Source organism: Ascaphus truei, chromosome 1 (assembly GCF_040206685.1).
Source record: "Ascaphus truei isolate aAscTru1 chromosome 1, aAscTru1.hap1, whole genome shotgun sequence".
NCBI lineage: Eukaryota > Metazoa > Chordata > Amphibia > Anura > Ascaphidae > Ascaphus > Ascaphus truei.
This window is the reverse complement of record NC_134483.1, coordinates 418,404,245-418,419,956: the sequence shown is the minus strand read 5'-3', so window position 1 is coordinate 418,419,956 and position 15,712 is coordinate 418,404,245.

Below are 15,712 nucleotides of genomic sequence, written 5' to 3'. Positions count from 1 at the left end.
TATTGTTGTCCACAACCCCATGTTAACAAATAAACGATAAATGTCGAGTTGCAATTTATGAACGTGTGGATTTTGTGGTTTTCTCTTGTTACTGTAGAGGTGAAAGTAGACATAAAATTCATCCTTACACAAATTTTGCAACCATTATATTTAAACGTCCCCTTCGGTAGATCAGGCTTTATATCAGTCTTAAGTCTAAAAAGACTATATACACTATACAGATACCCCCGCTACAGCCAAAGTTGTATAAGTGATGGTGCTTAGAGGGGCTAAATTGATATAAGACCAGAGATGAACAGAACCCCTATATAGCACTCTATCACTAGGTGAGATGATGATAGTGTTAAAACATGATTTATTGAGAACTCATTAAAACAATGGGGTTTAAAACAAGAATTAAATAGATTTCAAGCGCTTTAATGACTCTAAGGGTAAAGTGTACCCCAGAGAGATGGTAATCTGTGTTAATGCCCAGTGTTATGTAAATTCACTGGCCTAGTGTTACTTATATAAAGTCATCACTTAGGGAATAGTATGGTGAGGGAATAATAGTAATAGCCTTAGATGTAGTGCCACAGTATACTAAGTACTGGTAGGTGCACCAAAACCAGCAAACCTTACACAAGGCTGCTATGTAATACAGCCAGGTGTCCTGATATTGATTGTTTGTAACAATCCTAGTAGGTTGTGCACCAGTCCTAACCACAGAGTTTGCAAAAGCAATAATAGTGAACCTCTCTACTTTTGTACTTAAAGAAGAGCATATTAAGATACTCAACAAAGGGCTTTCCTTCTCACCTTCATCGAACATGGATATCTTTGAGTGGGTGAAGGATACAAATCTCTTCACCAGAAAATTAAAACTCCATACTGTAAGTTTTTCCGCTTACGAAAACAAAGGATAGCTCAATCCCTAGACATTCCTCCACCAAGTCTCCTAGACACAGATACCCTTGATGATCTTACATCTCTGTTGGAAGAATCTAATAGAATTCCAAGGAGAAGGGCCCTTCACCACACTTAGGCCTAGGTCCAAGTTCTTACCTTTTAGCGAACAGTTTGCCAACATAGACGTGTTCTGTGATCTTGTTACGAGAGATCTAGAAAATCTACCCAAGCTCAGGATGATGGACAATTTAACCAATCCAGAAAAAACTGCTTTGAAAAAATTAGCATCAAACACGTCTATAACAATCAAACCATCAGATAAAGGTGGGAACCTAGTCATTTTAAATACATCTGACTACAAAGCCGAAAACCTAAGACTACTGTCTGACAGAACCTGCTATGAAGTTCTAGCAAGGGACCCCACCACTGACTACATCACAGAGCTGTGCTCTATACTGGATAAAGGATTACTAAACAAGGTCATCACCCAAAGGGAATACGACTTTATCCTTATTAAAAATCCAAGAATAGCAACTTTCTATAGTGTACCTAAAATACATAAACGCAAAACACCACCACCAGGCCGCCCAATTGTATCAGGGGTGGGCAATGTGACAGAGAATTCAAGTAGCTACGTTGACCAAGTTCTGAGGCCTTTTGTGGCATCACTACCATCCTATCTAAAGGACACAAAAAATGTCCTTCAGAGACTAGAAGGCATAGTCAACAAGCAGGACACCATTCTAGTCAGCTTGGATGTGGAGGGCCTCTATACTAGCATCTTCCACCACATAGGCCTAGAAGCCACTCTGTATTACTTACAGACAAGGGGTCAACACTCTGCTACCCATAGTAATTTTGTGATAGATCTCTTAACATTCATACTTAATAGGAATTATTTCCTGTTTAACAGTAAGATCTATCACCAAATATAGGGTACGGCCATGGGCATGAAATGTGCACCATCCTATGCAAATCTGACTTTAGGATGGTGGGAGGCTAAATATGTTTTTGCAGAAGAACTGGAACACTATACGTCACATATAATACTCTGGACGCGCTTTATAGATGATGTGTTCATGCTCTGGCAAGGTACTCCCACACTACTTAAAGAATTTATTGATATTCTGAACCATTATCAACTGAACCTGCACCTCACTTTGGAGTATAATAGAAGCTCCATTTGCTTTCTGAATTTACAAATATCCAGAGGCAAGGATAACCTGATACAGACAACAGTCTTTCAAAAACCTACGGCCACCAACAACCTTCTGGAGGCCTCCAGCCATCACTTCAGAATGTTGGTACTTTGCATACCTGTAGGCCAATTTCTAAGACTTAGGAGAAACTGCAGCACTACTGCAGAATTCGAAATACAGGACACAGCTATGACCCAATGCTTCAAAGAAATAGGGTATAGCAACAAAAGCATAAAAACAGTTTACAAGAGAGCGAAATATTCCCCACGTGCAAACCTTCTCACAGATAAAACACTAAAAACTGAGAAAAAAGTAATACGCTTTGTTGGAACGTATAACAAACAGTGGCATCTAGGTACGGATGTTCTTCATAAACACTGGCACATCCTACAAGCAGACCAGGACATTAAGGAGGTTATCCCTGCTTTTCCATCTATGGTCAGCAGAAGAGCAAAAAACCTTAAAGATATCCTGGTCCACAGCCACTTTATGGAGACACCTTCACGATCATGGCTACCACCTAAACCATAAGGCAGCTTCTCATGCCAACACTGTAGAGCGTGCCAACATGTACTCACCACCAAAACATTCCAAAATTGGAATAATTCAAAGACCTATCAAATTAGGAAATTTATCAGTTGCCAAAGCTTTGGAGTCATATACCAAGGACTTTGTAAATGTGGTAAAATCTACATAGGAAAAACTAAGAGACAATTCAAACAGCGTGTGCTAAAACATATAGGAACCATACGCAACAATACAGATACACCAGTGGCAAGACACATAAATTCTTGCCACAATGGAGACACCAAATCCATATCATTTACAGGCATTGATCAATTTTCCTTGGGTCAGCGGAAAGGTGATGTAGATACAGTGTTATTACAGAAGGAAGCACAATGGATATATACCCTCCAAGCATTATCACCCAAAGGCCTAAATGAAGGCCTACAGGTATGCCCTGTACCAACGTTCTGAAGTGATGGCTGGAGGCTGGAGGCCTCCAGAAGGTTGTTGGTGGCCGTAGGTTTTCGAAAGACTGTTGTCTCTATCAGGTTATCCTTGCCTCTGGATATTTGTAAATTCAGAAAGCAAATGGAGCTTCTATTATACTCCAAAGTGAGGTGCAGGTTCAGTTGATTATGGTTCAGAATATCAATAAATTCTTTAAGTAGTGTGGGAGTACCTTGCCAGAGCATGAACACATCATCTATAAAGCGCGTCCAGAGTATTATATGTGACGTATAGTGTTCCAGTTCTTCTGCAAAAACATATTTAGCCTCCCATCATCCTAAAGTCAGATTTGCATAGGATGGTGCACATTTCGTGCCCATGGCCGTACCCTATATTTGGTGATAGATCTTACTGTTAAACAGGAAATAATTCCTATTAAGTATGAATGTTAAGAGATCTATCACAAAATTACTATGGTTAGCAGAGTGTTGACTCCTTGTCTGTAAGTAATACAGAGTGGCTTCTAGGCCTATGTGGTGGAAGATGCTAGTATAGAGGCCCTCCACATCCAAGCTGACTAGAATGGTGTCCTCCTTGATGACTATGCCTTCTAGTCTCTGAAGGACATCTTTTGTGTCCTTTAGATAGGATGGTAGTGATGCCACAAAAGGCCTCAGAACTTGGTCAACGTAGCTACTTGAATTCTCTGTCACATTGCCCACCCCTGATACAATTGGGCGGCCTGGTGGTGGTGTTTTGCGTTTATGTATTTTAGGTACACTATAGAAAGTTGCTATTCTTGGATTTTTAATAAGGATAAAGTCGTATTCCCTTTGGGTGATGACCTTGTTTAGTAATCCTTTATCCAGTATAGAGCACAGCTCTGTGATGTAGTCAGTGGTGGGGTCCCTTGCTAGAACTTCATAGCAGGTTCTGTCAGACAGTAGTCTTAGGTTTTTGGCTTTGTAGTCAGATGTATTTAAAATGACTAGGTTCCCACCTTTATCTGATGGTTTGATTGTTATAGACGTGTTTGATGCTAATTTTTTCAAAGCCGTTTTTTTCTGGATTGGTTAAATTGTCCATCATCCATTGGGTAGATTTTCTAGATCTCTCGTAACAAGATCACAGAACACGTCTATGTTGGCAAACTGTTCGCTAAAAGGTAAGAACTTGGACCTAGACCTAAGTGTGGTGAAGGGCCCTTCTCCTTGGAATTCTATTAGATTCTTCCAACAGAGATGTAAGATCATCAAGGGTATCTGTGTCTAGGAGACTTGGTGGAGGAATGTCTAGGGATTGAGCTATCCTTTGTTTTCGTAAGTGGAAAAACTTATGGAGTTTTAATTTTCTGGTGAAGAGATTTGTATCCTTCACCCACTCAAAGATATCCATGTTCGATGAAGGTGAGAAGGAAAGCCCTTTGTTGAGTATCTTAATATGCTCTTCTTTAAGTACAAAAGTAGAGAGGTTCACTATTATTGCTTTTGCAAACTCCGTGGTTAGGACTGGTGCACAACCTACTAGGATTGTTACAAACAATCAATATCAGGACACCTGGCTGTATTACATAGCAGCCTTGTGTAAGGTTTGCTGGTTTTGGTGCACCTATCAGTACTTAGTATACTGTGGCACTACATCTAAAGCTATTACTATTATTCCCTCACCATACTATTCCCTAAGTGATGACTTTATATAAGTAACACCAGGGCCAGTGAATCTACATAACACTGGGCATTTACACAGATTACCATCTCTCTGGGGTACACTTTACCCTTAGAGTCATTAAAGCGCTTGAAATCTATTTAATTCTTGTTTTAAACCCCATTGTTTTAACGAGTTCTCAATAAATCATGTTTTAACACTATCATCATCTCACCTAGTGATAGAGTGCTATATAGGGGTTCTGTTCATCTCTGGTCTTATGTCTAAAAAGACTAGGTGATAAAGAATTTGCTACGGTTTTAGCTCTTTTAAAAATAAGATTTGGAACTGATGAAATGTAGGGTTTAAGGACTGGATCCAGAATTGGTACTCCCCAGTGTTTTTTGAAGATGGACTTAATATGTTCATCTTGTGTACTCTATGATGTAATAAATGAGTGTGCAGGACCACGAGGTGCCTAAAAATTAGGGTCATGGAGCACCTTCGCCTCATCATCAAAAAAGACCAGAATCAAAATTGTATTTACTCAATTTTATTATTGTGGTTTCTGTGTAATTGAAAAAGTTCAGACTGGGCTTTTGTCCCCTATACTGGTTTGTAATAGAGATGAAACTAAGGTCACATCAGTCCCTGTCTCACTATAGACTTTATTATAGAGTTTTGTCAACTGCCTGTGTATATTCTCAATTTATAATTAAGAGATATTTCCTTGCAGGCTATATATCTCATTATAGATTTCCTAAGGAGAGGCTAATATATATATATCTTAAATGGAATTACCTCCATATAGGAATGAAAATATGGTCTGCTTTCTGCCATACGGTAGCAGGTCAACCCCGTGGACTCAAGGCTGCCTCCTGGGAGGTCCCTTTCAGGTTCAATGTGCTGGACAGGATAGCTGGACAGACGTCTGGAGACAAAAGAATAATTCGGACACACACAGTATCGTTCTCATTCACTGTCTGCTTTAATGGGCATATGCATCAGTTCTTATAGCCCTTTCGGGGCGTTGTCATATATATGTAATTCATTCAGGTTGCCAAGTTGCCATGTACACTTAACAAAAGCCAGTTGTCCTTAACAATGCCATATTCCTTTCAGTTACCCCCCAGCCCAGCTGTCATTGCTATAGTTATCCTTAACAATGCAATTTTCTCTCAGCTAACCCCCAGTTGCCGTTGCTATCGTACATTGCTGACTGGACAGTTTGAATATTTTAGGATTCCGGTCAAACAGGATATATGGGGCTTGATCTCAGCAGGGAGCAACTGCATTAGAAGTGACTTCTGGTCTCTGTGTTAAAACAGAGTTCCCATACTTTTTCCCTACAGCTATACACATTGTACCTGAGCTGACAAAAATGGAGCATATATTCTTAAACATATAAACATAGGACCCCTACCAAAATATACATTAACAAGGAAGATATTGCATTAAGGTATTAGCTAATGTCTTTTCATGGTGACTTGACAGGGATTTGTATAATTTTTACACAGCTATTATACATGTTTTTACATATTTTGCTATTATTGTTATTGTTCATTGTTTTTAGCTGCTTAAAGTGTGTTTTATTGAATATGTTTACCATCTGACTATTTCGGCCAATGAGGATAGACGTGAGGATAGCGCGACACACTTTTGGGTCTCGTGACGATGAAGTCCTCCTCAGCATTTTAATGGCGCGAACTGGTATTATAAAAATGTATGTCGTTTGTTGCATCTTACACCTTGATAAAGTGTTCAGGCATGAAACGCGTAGGTGCATTTCATTTTGTCAATCTATTGCTGAGCTTGCAACAAATTGTTTGAGTTGCCCTGGATTCTTCATATGTTTTGGCTAGTTCTGGCAATAAATAAATAAATAAATAAAAATTGGGGGGCTGTGTTCTGCATTTACCTAAAACCTTTTACTATGGATATGCATAAGTATATGTAAATAATTTAAATTAGCATATACCCCAGGTATCTCAGGCGTGTTCCTTTTTTTGCACAGGTGTCTCTCAACGTGTTGTGTAAAGGTGTGTACAGGGGAAGTATATAGGTTATTTAGTCTCGCTCGCATCATTTTCCCTTAAGGCCTTGCCCAAGGTGGTGCTGAGCGGGCGCGCGGGCTCATGCTGGACACGTTGCGACAATGGACGTGGCCTGCGTGAGCGGGTGGGCGCGCCTGCATGATGCTCAGCCGCTTGCCGAGCAAGCAAAATTGATTTTGCTGCTCGCAAGGGCGTCACGTGACTTTTCGCAAGGGCGTCACGTGATTTTGCTGCTCGCAAGGGCGCCCAATGAGGGCGAACTAGCTCGTGATGTCGGGGCCGCGCCTCCAGACATGCACGCACGTAGCCGGTCAGGAAAAGCACGGCCGAGCAGGGCACAGCGCTGGAGCGCTAGCGCGTCTGTTTCCACCCTGGACGAGGCCTTAGACAAGTATACTTTTGTATTCAATCTGTGAGCAACTAAAGGGATTATTATGGCTTGTGTGCAATGTCCTGGCTTCCCAATGGATATGCCCTATTTGACATTACTCATGTTTCATACAACTTGCAAAAAAAGGGGAAAATGTATCACTAAAAAGTGCATGAAGTGAATATTCAAGTTCTCCCTTCATCGCGACAAAACGTGTGGAAATTCACAAGTAATAATCGCAACTGTTTGTATTTACCTTGTTATACTATTCTCAACATCACCACCATAGAATTTCCATGCTCAGTGATATCCTCCATCAAACAATCTAAGAACAGTGCTGACTAAGCAGCTAATAGGTTTTCTAAGGTCTGGAAACATTCTATATGTAGAGATGCGGGGGAAGGGATTCAAACTGGAGCCAAATTTAGGAGTGGACATTTGGGAGATAAAATAGCGTAAGAATCCCTATACCAAGCAGCCATGAAGGTTTTTTTTCCCTCCTTAGAGAACCTGCAAAGCTAGACAGCTGTCTTCATGACTATAGCGCTGAACTAAAATACACAGCTGCTGTGTATGGACAGTGATATTCAGTGCAATTACTGTCACATTTTCCCCATCTTCCGTTTGAATGGTTTACTGAATAAGGTGCCAGCGAATAATAAATACCAGCAATCAACAGGACGTTTTCATATTAAAAATTCTTCCCTAAATGGCGAATTAGAGGCCTATTTTGCAATAAGAAAAGGTTTACTTGAAAAGAATAAATCATGTAAAAAGAAAAGTGTACTTAATCGGAAAGAATTTCTTAATCGACTCCTTTCATAAACACAGAACTAGTTCTCCAAAGGGGCCAGGTCACACAATGTGTAGGAGTACAAAGGCCACAAGATTATTGCAATGTACTTTTAGATAAATGTATACATGCTAACAAGCATAAGCTTATAAGGGTTCCATGTGTAGCGGGGTATCCCCTGGCTACTATTCTACCCAATGGGCTGGCAGAAAACCCTGGTATTTACAGGCTTGCCAGTAGTTGGTATGGGGTTTTCCCCTTCACCTTTTGTACTGCACTTGAGTGACAGCAGGGGGTGGTACATCCTGTTGTAGCTTGGATAACGGGGTGCCCGCCTTTTGGCTGTACTTAAGGGCAGGACCGCCTAAATTTGAAGGTTGTTCCTTCCCCCTGAGGAAGGAAGGTCACACGACTGCGAGCCTGAGATTGGGGAGTACCCATATGCTCTTCCCTGTGGGGAGGAGTGAGTGTGATTATACCTCTGCCTCCGCTAGGGAGGTGGGGAAGAGCTACAGTAGGACGCTTGTGGGTGCCCATAGCCTGTTGTGACGGTGCAGGGACCATCTCCAGTAATAACTGCGAGTAAAGAGACCGTATCCGGCAGAAGACTGCTGAGTAGCTGTGTATTACTGCAAAGACTGTAGTAATAAATGTTCCTGTTTTCAATATACCTCCGGCCTGGTGTGTGATCTAACTGGGGGAGAGTACAAGTTCTACCGTGGGAGATCATCTCCTTATTCCTGGAGCCTACGGCAGATGGAGGCGCTGCACTACTAAGTATTATGTGGGGTATGGACCCCAGAAGCCTGTTCCTGTGTCCCAAAGTCATCGCGGATGACTCAGCCCTCTTGTTGCCAGCAGGTTTGCACCACACACACCCTGTAATGGCCCCTATCTGTGATTGGGGGAGGGGGGGGGGGAGAAACACAGTTACACATGTTAAAAAAGAATTTCAGGCAAAAGGTGACAGTGGAAGCACTGTATGCTAGGTGATAATGGTGAAACGCAAGGTTGCAGACCTGTTGTGCTTTCTGTCTGTAGCACTGTTCCCCCCCATCCCCGTGGGAGATACACAGCTTCTGCTACCTAGGATGTGGTGCGAGTACCTGTTAGGGTCAGGAGAGCTGAGCTGATCTGCGTTGGTATGGAGATCAGGACAGGCTTTTGGTGTCATCTGGGTTCTTCATCTGTTGTTCAGCGCCTCTATCTTCGGTGGGCTCCATGTAGAATGGAGGCAGTCCCCCTGAAGCACATCTCTCATAACCCTGCTACTGACTCGGATCCAGGCAGGTGTAAAACTAGAATGGCTTTATTAGTGCATTCACTGCATAGATTGCATTACAGCGGTGCAGGTCTTAGATGACTCCAGACATCTAGATGGTGCATAACCCCAGAGAATACAGGGTCTCTTCTGTTAGATGATATGTTCCCCCAGCCCCGAAGGACTGGAGGTGGGCACGCTCATCTCTGATGGGAGAGACTCATAGCCCTACTGCTCTCTTCCTCTTGCAGAGCAGGACTGATTAAATTGGGCAACCCTCATGAGGAACCAGAAAGGGCGGGCTCATGGTCTGTACCTATACCAGATAGGATACACACAGGCCATGAGTCCCCACCACACTTCTGTCACTCATAAGAGGAGCATGAGAGGGGGGTCAAAAGCCCACAGATTAACCTGTCACTGCCCAGACTGCTTAGGACTGACATGACCGGTAGGAGAGACAGGTAGAAGGGACTTACCATGTTACATGTCTGTATTGTACAGTAGCAGGTGTTCTGTATAAAGGAAACCAACAGACAGATGCAGTTACCTCCACAACTCCAGCTTCCCTCCCACTCATACAAAACAAAGTATCATACACAGCCAGGCTATAAAATACCACTGCATATCCTCTGACACTGAAGACAGAAACAGGCATCTCACAACCCTGACTGAATCGTTCAGACAGAAGTGATACAAGCCAAAGACTATTGCCAGAACTATTACATCTGCACTAAAAGCCCCATGAGAACACCTGCTACAATACAGACAGAAAGAACCTACTACACGCATACCACTAGTGGCCACATACAACCCTACCCTAGAAGGAATATGAAAAAAATTAAAGATCTGCAACCCATGCTGGAAGAGGATGTGACATTAAAATAAATATTTCCCAAACCTCCCATTCTTGCGTTCCGACAACCACCAAACCTCAAACAGAAATTAGTCAACAGAAAACTTCATAACAAACTTAAAGAAACTGACAATGGCACAAAACCGTGCAACAACAACACGTTGCAATCTCTGCAAACATATATGCCAAGATCCCACAGCCAGTCACAACCATGGAACACTCAATGTTAAAGGATCATACAGCTGCACATCCAGGAATGTGGTTTATATGATTCTATGCAACAAATGTGACCAAGGATGTTACATTGGGGAAACAAGCCAAAAACTTCAAGGCAGAATGAATATGCACAGACACTCCATACTCCACCATGAAGAAGGAAGATACTGCTCACCAGTGGGACATCGTTTCTTACAGCCAGATCATTCCATAAATGATTTAAAAATCTAAATCCTCAATGGAATGTTTAAACGCACCCAACAACGGAAAACTCAGAATGATAAGAATCTTTAACCCCAAAACAAGAGGACTTAATGCAGATATGGGGTTTCTCACACACTAACACAATTGTTTGTAATTATCCTCCCTGTCTCTCTGCCAATGATCTTATCCACGACTCACCCCCCCACAGCATCCCCTTCCCCCTCCATGCTGTTCCTTGTCATCGTTTTATTACCCGTCCAATTTCATCAAATGTTCCTTTGTCACCCCACCTTATCTAAATCTCTATTTTTTTCTGCTTTACAAACCTCCGTTTTAGCCGTAAATTCCTTTGTAACCCAGTATTGCTGACCTGAGGAAGAGAGGAGAACTCTCGAAAACTTGTCCTATGACAAACTGTTAGTCCAAATTAAAAAGGTATCACCTAATACTGAGGAACTATATATATAAGTTACTCAGTATTAGGTGATACCTTTTTAATTTGGATGAACAGTTTATGTCATAGGACAAGCTTTCGAGAGTTCTCCTCTCTTCCTCAGGTCAGCAATATATATACAGATTCCATATGTATTTATATTACCTTAATTTACAAGTGAGTTTTGGTGTGAAAAACTGCGCTTAGCTGCCTTAGCAACTAGTATGAAATGAACATGGGCAGATAGACCAAGGGACACATCAAGGCCCTTCCCAGGCTGCATCAAGGTTCTTCCCGGGCCAGATCAAGGCCCATCGCGGGCCAAATCAAGGTCCATCGTGGGCCACATAAAGGCCCATCGCGGGCCAAATCAAGGCACATCGTGGGCCACATCAAGGCTCATCGTGGGACAAATCAAGGCCCATCGCGGGCCAAATCAAGGCACATTGTGGGCCACATCAAGGCACATTGTGGGTCACATCAAGGCCCATTGCAGGTCACATCAAGGCCCATTGCAGGCCATATCAAGACCCATCGCGGGCAAGATCAAGGCCGTTCATGATCCACATCAAGGTCCATCGTGGGCCAAATCAAAGCCCAACGCAGGCCTCATCAAGGTGCTTCCTGGGCCACATCAAAGCCCATCACGCAGCCCACATCAAGGCCCTTCCCGAGTCACATCAAGGCCCATCGCAGGCCACATCAAGGCCTATCGTGGGCCACATCAAGGCCCATCGCAGGTCACATCAAGGCCCATCACAGGCCCAATCAAGGCCCGTAGTGGGCCATATCAAGGCCCTTCCGAGACCACATCAAGGCCCATCGTGGGCCACATTAGGCCCTTCCTAGGCCACATCAAGGCCCATTGTGGGTCACATCAAGGCCCATCACGGGCCACATCAAGGTCTTTCATGGGCCACATCAAGGCCTATCCCGGGTCACATCAAGGCCTATCCCGGGTCACATCAAGGATCAGCACGTGCAACATCAAGGCCCATCCTGGGTCACATCAAGGCCTATCGCAGGCCACATCAAGGCAATTCTTGGGCCACATCAAGGCCCTTCGCGGACTTCATATAACTCACAGGCCACCAGTTGAAGAGCCTTGATCGTGATGGTGCTCATCTCAAATTAGTAAGCGGACCCGCAGGGCTGAGTTAGGAATGCAGAATAACCGACAGAGCCCAGGGACAGAGTCCTGTTAGAGTATCTGTAGTCAGTAAGCAGGCAGAGGTCAGGGCTGGTGGCAGTGGTTCAGAGTCCAGGCAACAGGTCAGGGCAGGCGGCAGAGGTGCAGAGTCCAGGCGACAGGCAAAAGGTCAGGGCTCGGCGACTCCCATTGGGAACTTCAGCCTTAAGTAACAGGCTGCCAGTAACCAAAATGGCCGAACTAAGGAGAAAGGACAGGCAAGCTGGAAAACCCGAGCTGCAGCAAACCCCGGCAGGGATCGGGCAGAATCCTTACACTGACCTAGACTCACTAGAGGTAGATAAATGTAAAAGTTGGCGTTATTGGTGCCTAGCGACATTTTAATTGACCTATTCACAGAATGAAAGCAGTGATAAAGGGATTTTTAGCGCGTCGTTACCTTTAATACAGGATATGCAAATGAGTAGTTAACAGCAAATTACTGATTCACATGCTATTCACCAATATGATACCTGGTGATATCAGACAACTGTGCAAAAAATATTGCTATTTTTTATCACCAAACTCAGGCTGGCATTAGGTTGATTTATTTCTTTCTAAAATGTTTTACCAGGAAGTAATACATTGAGAGTTACTTCTTGTTTTCAAGTATGTCCTGGGCACAGAGTTATGATGACAATACATGGTTACATTAAATGAACAGAGGTTATACGTTATATTTACAGACATTTCATGGACAGGTAGAGATAATATATGATTATGGGCGTATGAAACCGTTACAGACAAGATTAAAATGTGAAACAGCTGAAGTCTTGAAATTACGTATACTGGAGGCGGCTTTGAGTCTCGGGTAGATTGTTCAAGGTGTGGGGTGCTCGGTAAGAGAAGGAGGTGTGATCGGACTCTTTGTTGAACCTTGGGACCGTGAACAGTCTTTTGGAGTCAGATCTCAGATAAGTGCTGCATGTGGTAGGGGTGAGAAACTTTTTCAGATAGCCGGGTATCTCGTCCAGAAAGTATTTGAAGGCAAGACACGAAAGATGAACTTTGCGTCTGGAATCAAGGGATAGTTCTTTGAGCATTTTGCAGTGATGTGTGTTGTACAGTAGTTACATTATATTACAACGCAACATATTCAGTTGTACTGCACCGACACACTTTATTCGAGCAAATACCCAGTATGTACCTGGCAGATACCTGGAATGCGCCGCTCCTCACCTCTGACAAGCCCCGTTGCGTTTGCCTTCCCAGCCTGGGTTCATGCCTGGCTGACGGGCGGCTGATCTGTTAAATGATAATGATTAGGATTTAATAGGCTGCAATGCTTCGCGTGTCTACCAGATGGCATAAATTCATGAATTGTAATGCAGTATATATATATATACTGTGCAGTATTGCAGCCAGCGGGAATAAAATGCTTCAATCCCTGCCTGGAAAATACCTCAATGCACTCGGGCAGAAAACAGTCACAAACCTCAATACATCCGGGTATACCCGAATTCGTGGGACTAGCCGAGCTCGAATAAAGTGTGTCACCAGTGTAGATGGTCTCTAGTTTGCCGTGTTTAGGGTGCTGTACTATGACCCCATAGACTATTATTGGCATTAGCATCTGCTATTCAATGCGCTTTCTGACCAGCGGGCTTAGGAAGGATTTGTTCCTATAATGTTGACCCAATTTTGCATAGTTTTGGATATCCGAGTATCAATATGCAGCCCGAATGTTAAGTCGTAGGCAAGCCATATGCCCAAATACTTAAAACAAGTGACGGCCAAATTTTGCTTATGTACTGTATATAATGGCCACCATAGACATAGGCAAGATAAGATTGGCTAACCTGGAATAGGTAATGAAAATACTGTACATACTATTAACATTAGCAGGGCCGCCATAAAATTAACATTAGCAGGGCCCTCATTACCTTTTTGTATGTGTTTGTACATGCTTGTCCATATATGGATGTAACTGTTTATGTAGATGTAGCCGGGACCCCGTTTTCCCCCAATTGGATGAAGGGGAGGTGCACCTAGGGAACGCTCCGATAACGGAGGTTCTGCACAAGAGGGAGCCGCCATGTTAGGTTGGCGCCAGCGCAGAATTGGTCCGGCCGGAGGTTGCGCATGCGCAGGGCAGGGACAAAAAGCCCGCGAAGGAGGAGAGCTAGGGGAGGAGGGGAGTTAGGGGACTAAGGGTCCCAGCAGCCCCTGCGTTTCCCCCGTGACGCGTCAGAACCAATCAGGTACGGGAGGAGGGAGGAAAACGAAGTGGAGGGGCGCACGAGTGTTTAGAGCTAGCTGACGGAGGAAGGAGAAGGAGCTCCGGTGTAGGGAGGCTGCCGCCCCTACCTAGGCCGCATGCCCCAGGCCCAGTTAGACCCTGAGCCCCAGTAGCGTGCAGCTGAGCTAGGAACTGGCCATAGTCAGGTTCCGGATCCCCTTACTGTGCTACGAGTCATACCAGGACAGTTCTAAATCCGCAGGAGACCTGGGACCAGGCCCCGCCTCTAAGTCGCAGCGTGTCTGGGTGGGATCACCCCGGACATCTACGGGTGACGTCATCTACGCCCTCACCGATCCTTTGTGAAGATAGTTGCAGAACCGGGTACAGGAGTACCCGGCAGGTAAAATGTCAAGTGCACCAACGGTACCATTCTCACTCCGGGACACGGTGGCTGCGCAGTCACACACTTATACACCACTGACTCACTTGAAGGGGGGAGGGGGTTGGGGAATGTACTCCTAGAGGGAGCTGGACACGGGGTAGGATCACCCAGTGGAGGGAGAGGGAGAGTGAGCGTTCCAAGGACGCTGGTAGTAGTGTCTCCTCTAGAGAGGGGCACCTGTGATTACGTTACTGGTTGCATAAGTAAAACATATTGGTTACGGTATTGCTGTGCGTGTGTGTGTTCATGTACATAAGTTCCTGCGAAGACCCACTTCCCCTAGGGCGGAAGCTATCGCAGGTGGAAGCACTGCACCAAGGCATAGGTATTGTGAGCACCCCAGGCTCTCTGTGGCAGAGGCTTAGGCCCTGTGAGCCTACAGGTTATATAGCACATGGTAGTGGTCTGTGTCCGATAGGAACTAGGGCTACATAATTATCAAATCTCTGTACCCCCATTGTACTGCACTGCGGAATATGTTGGTGCTTTACAAATAAATGATACTAATAATAATTTAGAACATTACAGTGCTGGAGTGTCACCACTGGATATTTGGTACTTCTGAACAGGAGGTCCTTGGGAGGTACACAGTGCATTAAGCACAAGCAGTATTTTGGCAGCATATATGCTTTTAAGGGCAGCCCTCAAGCCTATGACTGACAGGAACCATGCTGTGTCCGGTTTGGTCAAACTGCTCAGCTCATTATATTTTTTGCCTGTGTGTCCCAGACAGCATTCTTTAGATGTCTTTCCAAAGTAGTAGCTCTCAAAAGATGCACTCTATACATTTTGCTAGTGAGAGAACACCACGACAGGACCCTAAAATGGGGTTTTATGCAATAGCTGGGCTACCCAATCGATTGCACACATGTTGCATGAGCACCACCCAGTGAACAGGAGAAAGTGTTCTGCAACAGGAAACACTTTCACTCCATAAATGTGCAGGTGGTCTGTGATCCAAACATGAATGTGGTAGCCACTTACTCAATATCCAACCAGGACTCGCATATCTTGCATCACTCATTGT